The sequence below is a fragment of the Sphaerodactylus townsendi genome, linkage group LG13, assembly GCF_021028975.2.
Source record: "Sphaerodactylus townsendi isolate TG3544 linkage group LG13, MPM_Stown_v2.3, whole genome shotgun sequence".
Lineage (NCBI taxonomy): Eukaryota > Metazoa > Chordata > Lepidosauria > Squamata > Sphaerodactylidae > Sphaerodactylus > Sphaerodactylus townsendi.
In genome coordinates, this window is record NC_059437.1 from 43,971,676 (window position 1) to 43,992,874 (window position 21,199).

Sequence of the window (21,199 nt, forward strand, 5' to 3'; positions counted from 1 at the left end):
TGATGGAAGTAGGTAATGAATTGCTATTGTCTGGATTCTAGGCTACCTGCTCTCTTCTGTATGCAGGAATTTCTGATCTCTTCTGTAAAAGAATGTCTACATTTAATCATAATCACATTCCAGTATATCTATAAAATTAAATATCCTAAAATAAACCAACCACATATATGTGCTTGTGGTTTTTCCGGCAGTGTCTGATGCGGCATGGGAAACTAGCATGCATGATTTTCCTTCTGTCCCCTATACATGCCTGTATTTTAAGAACCCGTAATTCAGTTTTTTGCTTCCAGCAATGTTGTACATCCATGTGGTTATTCATTTTTATGCAGAAGTTGCACTTGCAGAGTTTTTTGTAATTATTTCTCAGTGTTGTAAAAGGGCTTGCCATGTTTTGACATACATACACGCTGCAACCGTGGCTTTGGGGATTCTATGTTGTCTCATGCATATCCAACATCTGCCCTTTTTTAGGCCCAGGGTTTACGACCACTGAAATTTTAGGCCTCTCATGTGGCTTGACAAAATTCAGTGTTCCTTTTATAAACCACTTTTGGGCAGGGAGGGGGGACGAGACGGACAAATTGCTTTTTCCACTTTCATGAAATGGATGTACTGTGGTAGGTAACAACGGATAGTCTTTTGACCTGCAGATTTATGTGAGAAAAGGGCTGTTTACTACCATGAAAACAACTCGTTTTGCAAGTCCGCTTTGTGACTCCTGCAATACACTCATGTCTTCCTTAGCCAGCTCTTCTGCCCCTCTGCCAGCCCCCATTACATTCAAGATTGTGATAGGAGAACCTGAGAGAAAACTAGTCCTCTCAGGTGGCCCGCGGCCATTGGTTGTTTTGGGGGCTGCCAAGGACTGAGTTCAATCCCACCCTCGCATTTCACTGCTATGTTTGCATTTTGTCAGTGAGGAATACTCTTAGTGATATTTTTCTGAGGTAGCTGTGAGGAGGGCAAAACGTTTATCTCCCCCCCCCCCCCCAAAAAAAAAATCAGTGGAGGGGGAGCACCCTAGAAGTAGGAGGGGGCTTTCATGAAAACTTCCTCTACCACTGTGAAAGCCTGTATTTCTCTTTCGGCCAAAGTCTCAGCTCGGCCCTAAAGGAGAGAACCAGATAGCGCTAAGTGGGAGTGAAATGGAGAACGTGGGCATGAAACACTCCTCATTATGGAGATGAATAAGCTTTGTTTTATGGCTCTTCCGCTCAAGCCCTAATTGCATTCATTTTTAAGTCCTCAATTACTTTGATGTCTTTTATTGAGTCTGGCACGTTACAACCTAGTTGAAACTGTGCTGAATACTATCACAGATCCTCTTGTTCCTCTGCGCCTGCTGGTTGACTCAAAAGGTGCTGTTTCATTTTGTCTTAAGTATGGAAGCACATTTCTTCTTGGCGTGCAGGATTGGAGTGTGCGTGTGTGCGCTTTTGTGACACACTTCTTTCCGACATGAATCTTGGAATGGTACTATTGAGGACTATGCCATGCCAGTTTTTATGCACCGGCAAAGCCACACATAGGGATGTAAGGAGGAATATATCAGTACATGTGTGTGTTATGTATGTGTTTTCTCTCAGAAATTGTGTGTGCATTGTGTTTTAACCCTCAGAGATTGGCCTTCAACAGAACCTTATTCTAGCTGTAGATCTGTCAGGATGATCTTTCTCTCCCTACGTACAAATTCACGATATGTTACGAAAAGCCCTTATTGTGAGTTTTGAAGAAACTGACTTGAGTTTCTTTTCCATCCACAGTTAAGAATTCCAGGCTACAAGCATTGCACAGCAGCCATGGTGATCCCTTGCTACTGAAATAGGCGTCTTAACCAGTGGCGGGATTCAAATAATTTAACAACTGGTTGTTTACAAGCACCATTTTAACAACTGGTTCTGCCGAAGTGGTGAGAACCTGCTGAATCCCATCACTGGTCTTAACCTTTTCAGATATTCAATTCTTTATGGTTTTCAATTGGCCATGCTGGCAGAGGCTGATGGGAATTGTAGTCCATAACATCTGGAGTGCCAAAGGTTCGCCACCACTGCACTAGGGTGTATATGGTGGATTCAAAACTCTTCATGCTCCAACTCTTCCTTCAGAGACCTGCTAATGAATTTAGCTTGCTCCAGGTTTGAGGAGAGTTTGTAGCTGGGTGGTAGAATGTACTCTTGGCACAAAAGATGCCCCAGGCTAGATTCCCTGATATTTTGGGATGTTGTAAGTAAGTGTTGAGAAAACACTTCCCGAGATTGTTTCTCAAATGCTGGAGAGCTGCTACCAGATGAAGTAGATGACATCGAGTTGGACATTGAGTTAAATGTTCTGACTTCATAGGTTCAGGATGGGGCTGGGTACACTAGAGTGGGGAAAACAGTTTCCCCCTCTTCCATTTCCCTGTTCTCACAGAGGAGTGTAATGATACTTAGGCTTGCCCATGGTTCATTAAGCACAGGAAGGGATTTGTGGGGGGTGGGGGTGAAAAAAAGGAGTCCCTGAGGGGGGTAGAGGTAGAATTTGCTTGTAATGAGCCCTTCAGGGATAGGGCGGTATATCAAATCTAAATAATAATAATAATAATAATAATAATAATAATAATAATAATAATAATAATAATAATAATAATAATAATAATAATAATAATGATGATGATGATGATGATGATGCAGGAGTAGGCAAGCCTCCTGCACACAGCAGCATTTTTCTTTTTGCTGTCAAGTCACATCTGACATTATGTCCCCATAGGGTTTTCAAGACCAGAGAGGTTCAAAGATGGTTTGCCATTGCCTCCCTCTGTGTCACTGCCCTCATTTTCCTTGGAGGTCTCCCACTCAGATACTTGCTAGGGTTGACCCTGCTTAGCTTCTGAGATCTGACTGGGATACTAAGGAGCAAGGGCAGGCCTACAGCTGTGGCCTGGAGCTCAGTAGAAGAGGAGGAAGAGCTTGGATTTATATCCCACCTTTTTCTCCTAGAAGGAGACTCAAGGTGGCTTACAAGCTCCTTTCCCTTCTCTCCCCACAGCAGACACCTTGTGAGGTTGGTGGGGCTGAAAGAGTTCTGAAGAACTGTGACTAGGCCAAGGTCACCCAGCAGGAATGTAGAAGTGCGGAAACACATCTGCTTCACCAGATAAGCCTCTGCCACTCAGGTGGAGGAGTGAGGGATCAAACTGGGTTCTCTAAATTAGAATCCATCTGCTCTTAACCACTACACCACACTGGCTCTCCCGTACCTCCAGTGTCTTTGGCCAAGTACAATACTGGCACTTATCTTCATGAATGGTTGTTTTTCTTCTCCTTTCAGCACTTGAGCCAAATAGGGTAGCCAAATCTCCCTGCCCTTACTCATCTAATACTAGCCTCATGTTGCCATGGCAATTTCTTGCACATCTGAGGACCTTTGTGGCATAGTATGAGGCATAACCCAGTTCCAGTGCTCCTTCATCTGTGTGGAATTCCGAGTGACATTGGATTGGTTATTACCTTTCCCTGATTTACAAGATGGTTGTAAGGATGAAAGAGACTGTGTGTGCACTCCACTCTGAACTCCTTATATGATGGGAATGATAAGCAATCGATAAGTATTTACGTTGAGGCAAGCAATGCCTTGAGTCTTGTGAGGTGAAGGTAAGGGGGGCTGTAAACGAAATCTGCAAACTCCCTCACCGAAATGGTCTCTAGATCCTTATCTGACGCTGTTACCAGAAGTTGTGATACTGGCAGTCAGGATTATTTATTTATTAAAAAATAATATCCTACTTCTGAACGCGGTCCAAGTGTGCCTATCCGCTTCATTTAAAGTATAGTTTAATCTGTTTTTTAAACATGCCAACTACTCTTTCATATTTAAAATTAGTAGAGGGGTGAAGTTAGTCAGTTTCTGTTGAGTGTATGCCTCCAGGTAAAGTGGTGATCCTTGTCTGTGTTACTGAGGGTAGGGGAAAAAAACTCTAATTTTAAAGGTGTGGTAGCTTTGACTTTTTAAAAAAATATACGGGGTGTGTGTGATTTGAAGCTAATAACTTCCTCCCCGTGTGAAAGCAGTCAGATTGTATACAAGATCCATTACCACCTAAAAAAAGCATTCATCTTCTATCTGGATCTGGTTCAACTGCAGATATTGCTGGTAAATTTAAAGTCAGTAAATCTTCCTTCTGAATTGGTTCCCTCTCCCCTTTTCCCAGAGATGCCTAACACTAAAACATTTAACAGGTGTATATGTGGAATGATATTCACGTGTTACCATGTGGCTTTTTGCAGTAGCATACAAGATGCCCAATGTGCATGTCTCTTTACAAGAACTTTTTTCATAATGTGCTAAACTGAGACCAACAATAAAATAAAGAGGTTAAGGGAGAACGAGAGATGTGGAGAGAGGGTCAGAAAAAAGAACTGAACTCTAGCTCAGCCATAGGTTTTGGGTCAACCATTTTCAATAAAATAGGTCATACATAATTGAACATTGTTCCATCTAGCTCAGTATTGTATAGACTAGCAGCATCTCGCTGGCATTTTTGGCAAAAGATCTCCCTCAGAATCCATTATCTGTAAGTTTATCTGGAATGTCTGGGGAATTGAACTATGCACTTTCTACATGTGTAGTAAGTACTGTGCCACTGAATTCTTCCTCAATGCACTTGACAAAATAAGTAGATTTTGGTACTGAATTGGTAGAAGCATTATTTGGTCTAGGTCAGTGGTTCCTGATCTTTTCAAGTATGAGGACCATATTTCATGGTCATGCCCCCCTCCCCCCATGATAGTAGCTGTCAATTGATTGAGAAGATACATCAGGAATCAGAATAATCGTAGAGCCTGTTCTACCACTGAATCTACTTAATTGGAACCTTGATCTACCTAACCTCGTATTGTCAGTGGCCAATGGTTCTCTAAGGAATGGGTCTTCCACCATGATATCCCTTTCCCTGAACGTGCTACTGAACATGGGATCTTTTTTGCATGCAAAAGCAGATGCTGTACCACTGAACTTATGGCTCTTTCTCAGCTTGTTCAAGAAATGCAATGGATTGGAAGTAAGTGGAAAGTGAACAATTTCGGCAAGTTGTTATCTCTACAATCAAGGAGCTTTGCAGCCTATGATTTTAGTGCTAAATATGGCTCAGTTTGAACCAAAAGGTAGCTTTATTAAAAATGCAGTGTTTTAGATAAGGTGCACAGAAGGAGGTAGGTCGGAAGCAAGAATAACCAGTGTGTGAAGGGAGTGGCAGGCAAAGATTCTGACGGGACTAAAGGGTTCCTTGGAGATGCTTTCCAGAAAGGGAAACCATAGAGGCGAAGAGTTGGCAGCAATCCAAACCATGCATGTGTTTATACGAGTGCACTGAATCAAGCACACAAGGTGTTCCTTTGTATATTTGTTACTTATTATGAGACTTTGTGTGTGTGCCTAATAAAGGAGTCAAGAGTCAGTGTTTCAGCTGTAGAGCATTGTGGATTAATCAAATGCCAGTTGTGAGTAGTGTTGAGTTGTATATTTTCAGCTGTGCAAATGGACTTCCTTTTGGGGAGGGGAATCTTTTGCTCTGAATCTCAATGTCGTTTGGCTCTTTAATAATAAAAGGCTGCTGATCTCTTGCCTTATTCCCTCCCATTGTGTCCTGGAACTGGAACTGCTGTATGACATGGAAACTTCGACATTGGCCTTGGACCATCCTGCCCCCTTTCCTTGCTCTTGCCCATACCAGCTATTAATATCTTTGGTGTGAACATCTTCATTTAAAAAAAAACATTTTTATTGTATCATTTGAATTTTACAGTTTATAGTAATTTCCTTCTTCATACATTTTCAAACAATACTTTTCCCCCCTTTTCTGCCTCCCATTACTTCTTCTTCATAGTTTTGTCACACAAACAGTAGTAAGTTCATTCTCTGTAGCCTCTTCTTCCATATTTCTTCATTGACTCGAGTTCTTTCATCCAGTCCACGTATATTATCCATATCTTCAAAATTTCATTCTGTTTATCTTGCCACGTCTTATTTTTGGTTGGTGTGAACATCTTCATAGCTTGGAAGCTCCATATTCAACTTCAACTGACCTTTATTAGGCATATCAGTAAAATAAAACAAAATACAGGACAGAGCGGGTGTTAAAACAGGGCATAAAACTGGACAAAGCATGTAAGGTTGGTAAAGAAGAGGTGATCAAGGGTTCCGTATTCATGGGGGAGTCTAGTGGGGAGTGCATAACTTGTTTTTGATTTTTGATTTTGCTGTAAAATTGGTTCATAGAGATTATTTGGTGAAATCACTTCTTTTTGCAACTATTCCACTCTCCCCCTTCAAGGTTAAACAGTAGTCGAGAAGACCATGGTATGAGCAGCTTGTGCGTAGCTGGTCTGCTTCTATATCTTCCCACACTACAATTTTGGGTGCTGCCACTTGGTTACTGCTCAAAGACACTCCCGCATTCCAGAAGTGATTGATGCTGGAGGCGAGAGGCCCTGCCTCAGTGGTAGAGCCTTGCTTTGCATGTAGAAGGGCCAGCATCTCCCTTTCTTAAAAAAAGGATCAAGTAGTAGGATATTTGAAAGACCTTGACCTCAGATACTGGAAAGAAGAAGAGTTTGGATTTATACGCCACCTTTCTCTCTTGTAAGGAGACTCAAGGTGGCTTACAAGCTCCTTTCTCTTCCTCCCCCCACAACTGGCACCTTGTGAGGGAGGTGGGGCTGAGCGAGTTCTGAAGAACTGTGACTAGCCCAAGGTCGCCCAGCAGGAATGTAGGAGTGTGGAAACACATCTGGTTTACCAGATAAGCCTCTGCCACTCAGGTGGAGGAGTGGGGAATCAAACCTGGGTCTCCAGATTAGAATCCACCTGCTCTTAACCACTACACCACACTGGCTCTCTGCTGCCCTTTGAGGGTTGCCCTTTGAGGGTTGATAATGCTGAATTTGGTAGGTTTGTAAGGAGGTTAAATTTGGGACTCCAGGGCCACACTGCCAGGGCCACATTGCCACATTCCAGCCTTCAGTTTCTTTTTAACTGTAACTTCCTATTTTAATAATAGCCTGCCTCATCTAACTTGGCACAATCGTCTGGTCCCATATGTTTTCCTCATGCAGTTCTTCACCTTCCTCAGATTTTTTTTAAAAGTGCAAATGTTCATATAAAACTCTCTTCTTTTTTGAATGAGTCCTACAGATGCTCAAGTTAGCTGTAACTAGATATTAGCTGGTACAGGGATGTCCTGAGTTGGGTGGGGTGGGGAATATCAGTCCCAGAAGCCTCCCTGTTTTCCTGGCAATGGCAGGAATGACTGTTTACATGAATATACTTGAAAGATGAGTAGTTTACCTTATCTCTTCTATTTGGGGCTGAGGGCAATATCACTGTGCTCTGCCTTTCACCCTGCACTTTGAAACTCCTTTTTTCAAGCATCTGAATGCACTTTCAGGTTTCCTCTAGTCTTTTGTTGTTATCATTGCTGGAGTACATTGATTGGGGAGGTGTGAGGAGGGTTGCGTATGCTTTCCTTTTGTGAGACTTTTGTGCAGAATTTGCCCTTCAACTTATCAAGAAACGTTTTTCACCTTAAAGAGAGTTCCTAATCTTTACAGATAGGGTAAAATATAAAGCGGATGCCAGTAGGAGGCTATAAGAAGGACTGGATGAAGGAGATTTTTTTCCCGGTTTCCCAGGGTTTCAAATGAATTTAGAACTGCATTTCCCGCTAGTGTATAAGCAGTTGTGACAATTGGCAAGCAGCAGTGGCGTAGTGGTTAAGAGCAGGTGTACTCTAATCTGGAGGAACCGGGTTTGATTCCCCGCTCTGCCGCCTGAGCTGTGGAGACTTATCTGAGGAATTCAGATTAGCCTGTACACTCCAACACACGCCAGCTGGGTGACCTTGGGCTAGTCACAGTTCTTCTGAGCTCTCTCAGCCCCACCTACCTCACAGGGTGTTTGTTGTGAGGGGGGAGGGGTAAGGAATTTGTAAGCCCCTTTGAGTCTCCTTACAGGAGAGAAAGGGGGATATAAATCCAAACTTTTCCTGCTCCTCTTCTTCTTCCCCTCTTCCGCCGCCACCACATGTGGCTCTTGCTTAAAATTTATTTTTGTTTTCTCATCCTTCCTTCAGAGAGCTCGGAACAGTGTATATGATTCTTCTTGTCTTCTATTTTATCCATATAACAGCCCTGTGATGTAGGTTATGGCGGGGAGAGGGTGGCTGGTCTAAGGCCACTGAGTGGTTTTTATGGAGGCATTTTCAACCTGGGGTCTCCATGGTCTAGACTCTAGTGTAACACTTTAACCACTATACCATACTGGCTCTTTTCTCCCGTTGGTTAGCATTGAAGGAGAATTGAAGAATTGGTGACTATCAAGTGCTGATGGACTGCCGTGCACACTTAATATGGTACTTTATCCTGTATATGGCTTATTTCCCTACATTCCAGAAATCTAATAGTTCCCCATAAAACTAAGTGAGGAATGATGACATGCTCTAAAAAATAAACAGCCCCTGCAATCAATTTTCATGTTGCAATGTTCAGTGTTAAAAGCTTCTGTAAATAGAGTTTGAAGCTTACAGACGAGCGCGTAAACATAATCTGTAGCATCCTGAATGTCTTGAGATTGGCAGAATCTCACTGGTTTAAATGGTGCTCTGTTTGGGCTTTCAACAGCAACTGTAGGATCTTTGGGCATTCTTGTGCCTCGTTCTTTCACGCCACTAGTGGGCAGGTAGTTGTATATCTGTAAATTTAAGAATATTGGGATTGTCTTAATTGAATTTGACCCAAGGCCACCTACCAGCCTAATGTTCTGTTCCCAAGAGCAGCCAGGATACTCAAAGCAAAGTATAGAGGTGGTGATCTTCCATTCTTCGTTTTCACCACTAGCACTTGGTATAAATATGTGGGCTCTGTTGCATACAAGATCAACTGCCAGGCAGTCCATCTTCAGAGTGCACCAGGCTATGCTTGCCTTTTCTCTCTTTCTCACAATACTAGAACCAAGGGGCATACATTGAAAATGCTGGGGGGAAGAGTTAGGACTAATAAAAGGAAACACTTCTTCACGCAATGTGTGATTGGTGTTTGAAATATGCTGCCACAGGAGGTGGTGATGGCCACTAACCTGGATAGCTTTAAAAGAGGATTGGACAGATTTATGGAGGAGAAGTCGATTTATGGCTACCAATCTTGATCCTCTTTGATCTGAGATTGCAAATGCCTTAACAGTCCAGGTGCTCGGGTGCAACAGCCGCAGAAGGCCATTGCTTTCACAACCTTCATGTGAGCTCCCAAAGGCACCTGGGGGGCCACTGCGAGTAGCAGAGAGCTGGACTAGATGGACTCTGGTCTGATCCAGCTGGCTTGTTCTTATGTTCTTATGTGTGTGTCATTGTGAACTAACAGCACATCCAGATGGGAATGGTCTGCATATGGCTACTAAAATGTTCGACCTTGAAATGTTCATGCTTGAAGGGACTGTTCAGGGACCTGGATCTCTTCCCATCCTCCTCATCAGACAAGAACTTTCCTTTTTCTCTGGTCGGAGTCAGTGGCTGAAGATGGAGAGGAAGCCCCGTCTGGACTCACACTTCTGCACAGCCTTAGTGGACTGTATACCATAGTGCAGGGGTCGGCAACCTTTAGCACCCAAAGAGCCATTTGGCCCCGCCTCCCCAAGCCCCGCCCCTGCCCCCGGCCTTCCCAAGCCCTGCCTTCAGCCAAGTGGGCGGGATAGACAGCAGCGGCGGTGACAATGGCAAGTTGTACTTGGGACACAGCGAGCGCACTTCCTTCCTTCCTTCCTTCCTTCCTTCCTTCCTTCCTTCCTTCCTTCCTTCCTTCCTTCCTTCCTTCCTTCCTTCCTTCCTTCCTTCCTTCCTTCCTTCCTTCCTTCCTTCCTTCCTTCCTTCCTTCCTTCCTTTGGTGCCCTTTCCTCTCCTTCCCAGGCATCAGACGAGGGAAGGAGGGGAAAGGATGCTGAAGGGAGAAAGGAAGGAAGGAGGGGGTGGGGAAGGAGGTGTGCTCGCCGCATCCGAAGTGCAACTTGCCGTTGTTGGCTTCGCCGTTGCAGAGCCGCAGTATGAGGACAAAAGAGCTGCCTGCGGCTCCGGAGCCGCGGGTTGCCGACCCCTGCCGTAGTGGCTCAAAAGGAAAATGATCCTAAATATAAGGTGACCCATTTAAAAAGTGTTATACATACACTTCTAAAAGACACGGACCGAACTGTAACTTGTGTGCAAATGTTAGATTACCTCCATCTTTTTATTTGATAATTTGTTGTGGTGTTTTGGGTTTCGTTCCTTTAATAAGAGAACGTGATTTATTTATTTTTATTTTATTTATACTTTGGGCTTCTAGACCGCCCCATCCCCGAGGGGCTCTGGGCGGTGTACAGCAGATAATAAATACAATTTTAAAACATCATAAATAGGCTAAAACTTATAAAAGCAGCGAAAACTAGCTAAACATTAGCATTTAAATGTAAAATAAATATAGGCATAGGTGTAGGTGGCGCCCGGTGCCTAATATTAAATTCTTCCACCCCCAGGGAGAACGGTAGGTCTAGATAGATGTTATAATTCTGGTCACATGTATTATATTTCTGTTTTGCACAGAATATGCAGTTTATTAGTTCGTAGTCGAGTAAAGGCATGTGATCGCTGACTTCATTCAGCATTCGCCTTTCAGTGCCAGCCACTGTGTGCTTTTTCCCCCTATCCCTCGTTGGAGAAGTCTCAGCACATTTTTTTGTGCTAAATGCTTGTTAGTCGTCTACCATTCACACAACTTTGTTATCCTCACCATAAAACAAAACTTCTAAAGTACTGATTCCTGCAAATGTTGAGTCTGCAGAATGTCGATTTTCTGGGCCATCATACAAATGCCAGAACCTACTTTCTTGCTTTTAAACCTCACCCCCCTCCACCTCCTTACCTTTTTAATGGGAAAAATCTTCAGCAGAATGTGGTAACCTCTTTGACAAGGATCAACTGATTGGAAATATTTTATTAATTTCGATATTGATATCATTCTCCCCTCCCCAGTGGGAACCCAAAGTGCCCTGCAGCATCACTGTCCTTCCCTCGTTATACTTACAGCAACCCTGTGAGGTAGGCTAGGCTGAGAGTGAGTGATGGGCCCAAAGACACAATGCAACTTTCCGTGGTAGAGTCTGATTTTGAGCTTAGTTCTAGCACTCTTAACTACTGCACCATGCTGGCTAAATGCAATATATTTCAAAAATACATGTCATCAGACCCTGCTCCTTGAGATCTAGTCCCACTTTACGAGTCAGTGGTTGGCATGCTGGGGACTTGGCCATACTTCAGTGTGGCTATTGGGATATCACTGTGTAGGAGAGTAATCAGGAGGGTTGGATGTGAAGGGCAACAGGTATGTTTCTATATGATCCTGTTAGCAGAGTAATGAGCAGAATGTAGTTTTGAGCTCTACTTTATGATAGGAATAGTTATCTAGCTAAAGACCAGCCTTTTAACCTCAGAAATCATTAAACGTAAGAGAGCTTTGGTTAAACTGAGAAACAGACTATATACACAAGCAAAGTATCACTTATATACAGATACATTTACAGTTCATTGTTTGGTTATAAATTCAAGCATAGTCTACAATATTAAACATTTCAGTCAGAGTCTTTGGGTTAAACAGGACACATATTTCCTCAGCAGGAGTCAGGGAGCAACTGTTTCCAACTATCACCTTTAGAATGTTTGTAGAGATCTCCAAAATTCTGTGCTGCTTCATGCAAGCAAGGCTGTAAAATCCAACAGGATGCACTTTGCATTCTGTGGGCTGCATATGGCTATATGTTAGAGGTGGGCCTGACCTGGCAACCAGCAGGAGATGGAAGCAGCAATCTTCATCGCTGAACGATGATTTCACTTCCTGTGTGGTCTGGAGTACTGACATTGTAGTGGGGTGATCCTCTAGTGCTTGCCCCAGAATTTTACAGAGTTTCTGGGCAAATGCTAGAGTGTTGTCATGATGGTGCTTCCAGGTTGCTTCAGAAGTGACATAATTGTGCAGTGATGAAGATGCCCTCCCACTTTGCCAGCCTGTGTCTGCCTGAGTTTGCTCACCGTTAGTAAGCCTAGTAAGGCTGCTGTACATTTTGCACCTTTGGTTTGATACCTTGGTCTCCCCAGGACGTTCAAGCCCAATTTCTAAATAACACAGCAAGCCTCAAAAAAGCATAAAACTGACAACAACCTTAATCAATTCACTTTTAAAATATTCCATTAAGCAATGGCAATGAAATTCCACAAGACTGCTTCTAAAACCAGCAGCAAGAATGCATTTACAGCAAGAGATTTGAAAGTTTTGTGCCACACACAGATGGCTAGGAAAAATATAAAGAAAAGAAGTTGTCAGCTGTCTTGCTCCAAAAGCAATTTTTAAAAAAAACAACAACAACACAATCCCTGTAATGCCTTTCATTAGGACCAACCAAATGACACATAACTATGTAGGTTTGTGGGTTCCAGAATTCTGGTTGTGATATTTTAAAACATTAAAGGAAAATAATGGTTCTAGACATGATGTAAAGTGCTGTGGTAGACTTGTTTCTGTGTTTTGCTCAGATATTAGATGCAGAGTTTATGCTGGTATCCAGTGACTCCCTGCTTTTTATGAGCAGAGGCCATAAAACAATCGCATTCCCCAGAAAATATAAATAACGCCAAATGGCCCTTGCATGTCTGCCTAGCATGGATTAAAATCTCCTTTCAAGAGGGAGCTATGAAAACACATTGCCATCATTGCAATAACTCTGGAGACAAATTTAAGATGTTAGGTGATATATAAAGTCAGCTAACTCCAAGTTACACAGATTTACCTGATGTCGCGTTCTCACAGACATCTCTTGCTGATCAGTCATTATCACAACTAGGAAAATAAGACAGCTTTGCCTACTGCCAGAAGTTGACTAATTTGGAACCAAAGTTATTGAAGGTTACACCTATGAAGATTATTTTCTTTATTTACTTTAGTTGGATCTGTATGTACTGGTTATGTGAATTGGCCCACAGCGCACCAGGTGAGCAAGGTTTTCCCTGCCTGAAAAAAAAAGGCATCCGGAATCATTGCGTGGCCTCTGTCTTTGTGTCAGTCCACAGAAGGGGCCACAATGCCGAAGGCTGCTTGTGGCACCTGAAACGACCACTATATATATTATGGCATGAGCTTATGTAAATTAACGCCTACCTTATCAGGTGCATGAAATGTTACCCTCCGTTGGTAGGAGTCGCCATATATACATATGCAAGGGTTTAGACAGAAAAACATCCTGGCAGTGGATAAAGAGAGGTCAGAACACTTGGCATTAAAATACATAGGCCTTTTCTGCACCATTTTTTAACAATATATCTTGCCAAATGCTACTTTTTTCTTATTAATTCCACCTGGAACATTTAATTCTGGAAACTGTTTCCCTTCATTTTTCCTCCGCTGTTTTCCCAAGCATTTTAATTGTTTTAAAAAATTTGTTTCCAAGCCAGCTTCCCTTGAGCATACAATCGTATTGAAATGGTCTTTAGTTCTTTGTCCTACCAAACATCTGGCCCTTTTTCGTGCCTGGTATAATCGCCCAACCTCCTTCTCAGCCATTTTCTCCCCCCCCCCTTTCCATTTTCAAAAGGAATTTTTAACAATTGTTCTGTTTGTCATATCAAACGAGAAATGTAACATTGAGGCGGAGATACAGATTAGCAATTGGATCAGCTTTGTCAATTTCACAGAACTACCAGTGTAATTTTAGGGCTGACAGTTATATTGAAAATTGGGTAAATGAAAAGAGTCCTATACCATGTCTCACAGGAAGAAAGAACCTCAATGCTGAAATATTCTGCAGCCACTTCCTGGACCTTCTTTGCAGTGGGATTTTCTGCTGTGCTCCTAGTACCTGCCCAGTTTCCCCACACACACACACGCACACCCATTCTCTGGTTGCATTTAGGAATCTGTTTTAAGTGTGCATGTGGAAAAGGCCATGGGTGTGTTGTGTTACACTTAGAATCATAGAGTTGGTAGAAACCTCTAGGGCCATTCAGTCCAACCCCCTGCCATTCAGGAACATACAATCAAAGAACTCCTGATAGATGACCATCCAGCCTCTGTTTAAAAACCTCTTAAGAAGGAGACTCCACCACCCTCCTGAGGTAGTGTATTCCACTGTAAAACAGCCCTTACCTTCAATAAGTTTTTCCTACAGTTTTGATGAAATCTCTTTTCTCGTAGTTTGAATCCATTGCTTTGTGTCCTAATCTCTGGGCGGGTTTTATTTTCATCTGAATCAAAGAGGGAGCGGACTACACCCAAGGATTGATTTGGCAAAGAGGCCTGATGCCCTCCAGCTTTCAAGAAGGGCCTGGCTTTTTGTAGTGGGCAAGCCACTCTCAGAAGCCAAACTTGATTGAAATCAGGCTTGATTCAGATCTGCATATGAATTTCAACTTCACAGCTTCAAGCGTCTCTTTGGAAAATTGTTTTGCTGAAGTTGGGCAGCCTTTGACTGATGTGTCTTCAAAGAGAAGTGGATTTTTCAGTTTTCTTCTCCATTCAGCTGACATAAAACTCTCATACTTCAGTGTTGGCATGGTTGGCCCTTTTATTTTGGCTCCCCCCCCCAAAAAAAAACTCTTCATGTTTAGCTGCTTTCATATTAGATCATCCCTTTTTTCTCTTGTTTAAAGCTCTTATTTAAGACCGCTATTATTTCCTCCAATGTGGTGTTGTGGTTAGGAGTGGCAGACTAATCTGGAGAACTGTGTTTGATTCCCTATTCCTCCCCATAAAACCTGCTGGGCGTCTTTGGGCCCGTCACAGTTCTCAGAATTCTCTCCGCTCATGAGGAGGCAGGCAGTGGCAAATCATATCTGAATGTCTGTTGCCTTGAAAACCCCAAGAGGTCAACGTAAGTTAGCTGTGACTTGACCACATGTGTGTGGGCACACACATTTATATTATTTCCTCCAGTTGGAAAGGTGGCAGCCTAAGGATCACAATTGGTGCATGGGGGCATATGGGGAGAGACAGCAAACAAATGTTACCAAACTTTGGCCCCTTCTACACACGCAAAATAATGCGTTTTCAAACCACTTTCACAACTGTTTGCAAGTGGATTTTGCTATTCCGCACAGCTTCAAAGAGCACTGAAAGCAGTTTGAAAGTGCATTATTCTGCATGTGCAGAATGAGCCTTTGAGTAGGTGGCTTTTCTGAGATTGCTCAACTGGTATGAGAACTGAATAAATACACGCAAACACTTATTGTTGGAAGAAAGTCTACCTCTTAATGTTTTTCTCACCCTTTTGTAGCGCGCAACCACAACATCCTCACACTCCCTTCCTTAAATCAAGTGTTGCAACCCTGCAAATGAATTCCCCATGCCTTGCACACAGTGGCAAACCGTGGTTTGCTGCTTCGTGAAAGAAGCTGCTTCTACGTGCGCGATCAGGGTTGTGTTGCTCCTGTGACCTAATTGAAGACTTGCGCTTTGGGGAGGGGGTGTGGCTGAACAAGGAGAAGGTCCTAGGTTCAATACCTGGCATCTCCAGTAAAAACGAGCAGGTAATAGGTGATGCGAAATAATCTACCTGAGACCGTGGAGAACTGCTGCCAGCTGGGATAGACAGTATTGATCTTAATGGATTGGTGGTTTGATTCGGTGTAAGCAGCTTTGAATGTGTTCACTTTCATAGCAGTCTGAAATATTTTTAATTTTTAGCAAGCCTTTATTGGCATAGACAACAGTACAACAATAATAAAAAAGGATTAAAAAGCACATACAATACAGGAAATAAATGTTAGGTCGAAGGAAATCTACTGGCGTTTAGTAATTTCCAGGAGAAAGTCTGCCACTATCATACAGAGAGAAGGATCAGGATTGTCCAACAAGTAGTGTAATCTAATTAAATCAGGGAGATGCGGTAAATGTAAAGGAGTAAGATTCACATAACTTCGATCTGATTTCCTTGGATCTGAGACAGTGTAGTAATTGGTGGGCCAGAGATTCAACTGAGCCATCGTTACATGGGCACAATCTTTTTGCCTTTTCTTGCTTATTAAATCTGCCATGTAACAAGGCAGAAGGCATAACATTAAACCTGGCGAGCATTATGGCTCTCCTTTGAGCAGGGTTTATTAAACAATGCAGGTAGTGTGCCAAGTAGGCAGTCTGAATTTAATAAATTAATAAGGGGGGGGGGAGGTTCATTTGCACCCAGGGAAGTGAGGGAAGGGAAAAATGTGTCGCTGAAAGGAAGGAGCATGCCAAAACTAAACGGGTTATAGACAGTCAACTGAACTGTCTTAGTACTGTCGCTTCACTATGGTCTCAAGCAGAGGAAGTTCTTCTGAACACCCCTTCCTTGGGATCTTTTCACTGGACGTGCCAGGAATTGTGCCTGGGGCCTTGAGGAACCAAAGCACGTGCAAAGCTCGAGTTCTTTCTCCTAACAATATTCATTCCTTTCCTCCTTCCTCCCAGCGGATTCCTGCCATCCCAGAGAAGAACTGAGCCAAAGACAGCTCTGTGGGGAGGGGGCTTATTTCTGTTTATGCATGAAGGGGGAATTGCACCGGACAAAGATGGGAAAAACAGATTTGTGGTAAGAGCAATATTGGGTTTGGGCCTGGAAAATGTCACTGTAAGCTCTGGACACGAGATTGGGGAAGGATTTTATAGCTTTTTCTTCCCAGGTTTTGAAAAGTGCATTGTTCCCTTCTGGCGCCCATATTCATATCCTCGAGACTTCATTGGAAGTGGGTAGTTAGGGTGCAAATTCAGGATTCAATTCTTTTTGGACTCCTGCTGTCTTCAGATTCCACAGTTTCGGCCAGAATAATAGCAGCGTTTTCTCTGAACCCTGCCTTTCACTTTAGATGAGCTTACCTTGGTTGCTAAAATTGCAATAGGCATCGTAGGGGGCAAGCATTACAACTCCCTAGGAAATTGGTCTCTTTGTAGGGTCTCTATGGCATACAGATCTGTCTTTTCTTTTTCTTATCAAGCCTTTCCTCGACAAGAGTATATAGTTCCCTCCTGCATCTTATTCTATCATCAGCCCTGTGTGGTTGGATAGACTGAGGCTGTCTCTGCACAGACAAAAAAAGCTGGTAAAACGACGGTAAAAACAGCATTATGGGCGGAGAATTTGCACGGCCACTGATGCAGAAACGATGCTGCAGCAATGCAGCAACTCTCCAGCGTCCCCACAATGGTGTGTTCGAAAATCGCTAAACTAGCGAGTCTTTTCAACAACTGCGCTCCACAGCTGGCATCGTATGAAGAACCTGCCTGGAATCGATGCCGCAGAGCCCGCCCCCTGCAATGGTGGCCCACACTGGCCAATCCTGGCGCCAAATACCCGTGTCATCTACCCTGGGGAAAAAAGGATGCCATTTGCGAAGAGCGGCTGTGCAAAGCACCGCGGTTCAGCCGATGTGCTACCTGTCCACAGAGCGGCCGGCCATGCAAACACTCCATTGCTGCAGCATTGCCAATAATACCGACAGCACAACACTGTAATTGGCTGTGCAGAAACGGCCTGAGAGTCACCGGCCCACAGTCACCCAGCTAGCTTCAGTGGCTGGATAGGGGAAATGAATGTTTGGTTTTCCAGATTCTAGTTCTACATCATAACCACTACACCTAGACTAGTTTTATTTCTGCTCTTTAGAACACCTCCCCATTTTTTTTGCTGTTGAGTTGCAGCTGACTTATGATGATCCTGTAGACTAGTTTTCAAGGCAAGAGACTTCATAGGTAGTTTGCCGTAACCTTCCCTGAATAGTTGGCAACACCAATCTTTCCCTGGGGGAGCTTAAGACTGTGATCATTACTTAATTTTAGTGTCACTGCTGCCAGTTCTTTAGCTGATTGTTGGCCTTTCCATTCGAGCCCCACCTGGAGGCCTAGGACATTGTAATGTGTTGATCATGTGGATTCCAGCAGGGCTGCCTTTTGAATCTGACAATTGATTTTGTCAAAATTGAATGTGTTTCAAGTCCTGCCCTTGTGTTTTCGAAATGGCGCCCAGGGTGCAGGTTGCCACTGGGACGACCTCAGCTGATTTGTGCCATAGTTGCTGAATCTCAATTTTCAAATCATAATATTTAGTGACCTTCTCATGAGCTTTTTCATCAACCCTGCTGCCAGCAGGTATTGCTGTGTTGATGACGGCCACTTTCTTGGCCTCGATCACTGTGATGTCTGATGTGTCATGCACCAACCTTTTGTCCGTTTTGGTTTCAAAAGTCCCACAAGATCTTGACCTTCACATATTCCAAGACTTTCTCTGGACAATGTTCCCATCAGTTTTGAGCCATCCTGATGTTGTAATTCTTGCGTAAATTCAAGTAGATCATCTTGGCCACTGAGTTGGGCCTCCTTTTGCACTCAGTCTGGGCAATCTTTTTGCAGCAGCTGAGTCCACGATCTACTGTTTCATCAGTATCCTTGCACTGTCTACTTTGCATCATCTGAGGATTCTTTCCTTGATCATATTTGTCCTTATTGCCTGCTCTTGAGCAGCTAAAATCAGTGATTCAGTTTCCTTTTTCAAAGTTCCAATTGTTAACCACAGCCAGGTCTTTTCATTGTCCACGTTGCCCTTGATCTTCTCCAGAAATTGCCTCTGCAGTGCTTTGTGCCAACTTGCAGTCCTTGTTCATTATTATTATTTATTTAATTTTGATTAACATCACAGCTGCCAGTTCTCTAGGTGGTTTTTGCTGACCTTTCATTGCAACTTGAACCTCACCCAAGTGCCCTATGACGTGGTACTGTATTGGCACAGAATTCGTGCGGATCCCATCGTCATCTAGATTTGATCTCCCATTCCTAGAGTAGCCTTACCCCCACAATCTACCTTGCTTTAGTGACAAGTTGGGTGGTTGTTGTTTTCCACAACAACAGCTTGTCAAATAAATGCCAAGATACTTTGAACCCGCCCCCTTCCCTCTCTGCAAATGTCCTTTTGAAAAGAGGCTGGTGCAAATAAATGGATTGCATTTAGTCCTGAAGTGCCCAAGAATGGAGACCTTTTTTTAAATGGGCAGACAGCTTGAGCTCTGAATATTAGGAATGCATATTTACTGATTTGGCATATCTGTTTTTACATCGAGACACCCCCCACCCACCCCACTCCAAAAAAAGCAGAAGCTTTTTCCACTTCTGAAAGGACTCAGCCAAGATTACGGCTTATCAGACAAGGTAAACAAGCGCCTGGTTTCCAAAATGTGTGCCCCGACCATTTGTTTGGGATCCAGTTTCAGAGGTCGGGAGAAAATGCAAGATTTGATAGGAGATAGGAGTTCTTTCCAGGACGATCTGCCAACAGACTTTGTCTGAAACAGAAGCTGTGGTTTGGACCGAGTACAAGAGGAGGTATTGGTTTTCCTGGCTGCAGAATAGTCCCTGAACCACCTCATTGTCACAGTTAAGGAGCCCCCGGCTTCACCCCCACCAGCTTTTACAATGTTAACTTTTAAAAAAAACTCTCATGTGATTACTTACCTTGACTAATTTCTTAAATTTTGCCACCCTTAATCCCTTGACACTTGACTTTTTCCCATCGGGACTTTGTACAGTAGGACAAGTTTGAAGCTGGGGGTGGTGGTGGTGGGGGGTTAATGGAAAGAAAGCAGAAATCAAAGAGAAAGCAGTGGGCTAGAGACTCAGACAGGAATGTACAGTGTGGATATTTTTGCTGATTCGAAGATATTGGCTTTTTAAAAAAACAACTGTACATTTATGTGTTACTTCTGCACAATGCCTTGCATTTTGTAAACTGCTTTGGGAGAGCCCGTGCTGACTGATGAGTACGGATATAAATTGTTAAAATGCAGGGAACTTTTTCTGCCTTTCATTGACACAAGTTGTGGTGTTAGCTACCTATTTATATAATCTCAAAGAGAGGCTCAACAAATTAATCGAGGTCAATAACATCCTGGCTTTTAGAATCCTGATTACTAACTCCAGTTAGTTCAGATGTTCGTATTTGGCCATGACAAAAAAATTGGAGTTTGGCTTCAGAAAGCAGGAAGTCTTACATTCTCACTTGAGTTTCCTTACAGGAAAATTTCTGTAAGTTTGAACTTGTCTCAGACAGATTCCAATTAAAGCCAAACTAGTTTTCACAGTAGACTTGGATCGGACTCGTGGCTCCCGTGTAGTCCTTGCTGCAAAAGAAGAGTTGATTTTATACCGTACTTCTCTCTACCATAAGAAGTCTGAAAGGGATCTATGATCTCCTCCCCCTAACCCCCCCCCCCACACACACAGCAGGTCTCCTTGTGAGGTGAGAGGGGCTGAGAGAATTCAGAGAGAGCTATAACTGGCCTAAGGTCACCAAGCAGCCTTCATGTGGAGGAGCAAAGAAAATAAACCTGGTTCTCACAATTAAAGTCCACCTCTCTCTCTCTCTCTCTCTAATGATTTTTACCAACTAAAATAATACAGACAAAAAAGAAGTTAAAGTTAAAAAATAGGCAAACACCCCCTTCGGGGATAGGGCGGTATAGCAAGTTTAATAAATAAAATAATAATAATAAGCAAACATAGTCTTCACAACTGAAAAATTAATTATAATAAATACACATATTGGCTTATATCATCAAAATCAAATAGTCTATATTTATTTGCTCCCAAAGATGCGCTATGTCTTATTTTCAGGGGATGTCTTATTTTTCTGCTCCACAGCTGCATGCTCTGGTTGACGGGCATGCTTCCAAACAAAATCTTTACTACGTCTTACTTTGCTACGTCTTACTTTTACTTTATATTTAGCACTTCAGCAAAACCTCTACTACGTCTTATTTTCAGTGGATGTCTTATTTTCGGGGAAACCGGGGAGAGAGAGAGAGAGAGAGAGAGAGAGAGAGAGAGAGAGAGAGAAAATAACATATACAGTTATATATACATAAATGAACTATTACAATGGCCCAGGAAGTCCTTACTCTAACCAGATTATTAGAACGTTATATATACTTGACTTATAATTATCTGTTAGTGGGTCCGTGGGTATAAATAAAGATATACAATATTACTGAAGGTATGAATAATAACATCATAAATAATGGCATAGATGTACTGATAAGTCTTTCCATTGTATAATATTTAAAATATAACTCCCCAAAGACCATCTCTCTTAACCCCTCTACCACGCTGGCTCCCATCAAGCACATGAAATAGAATCC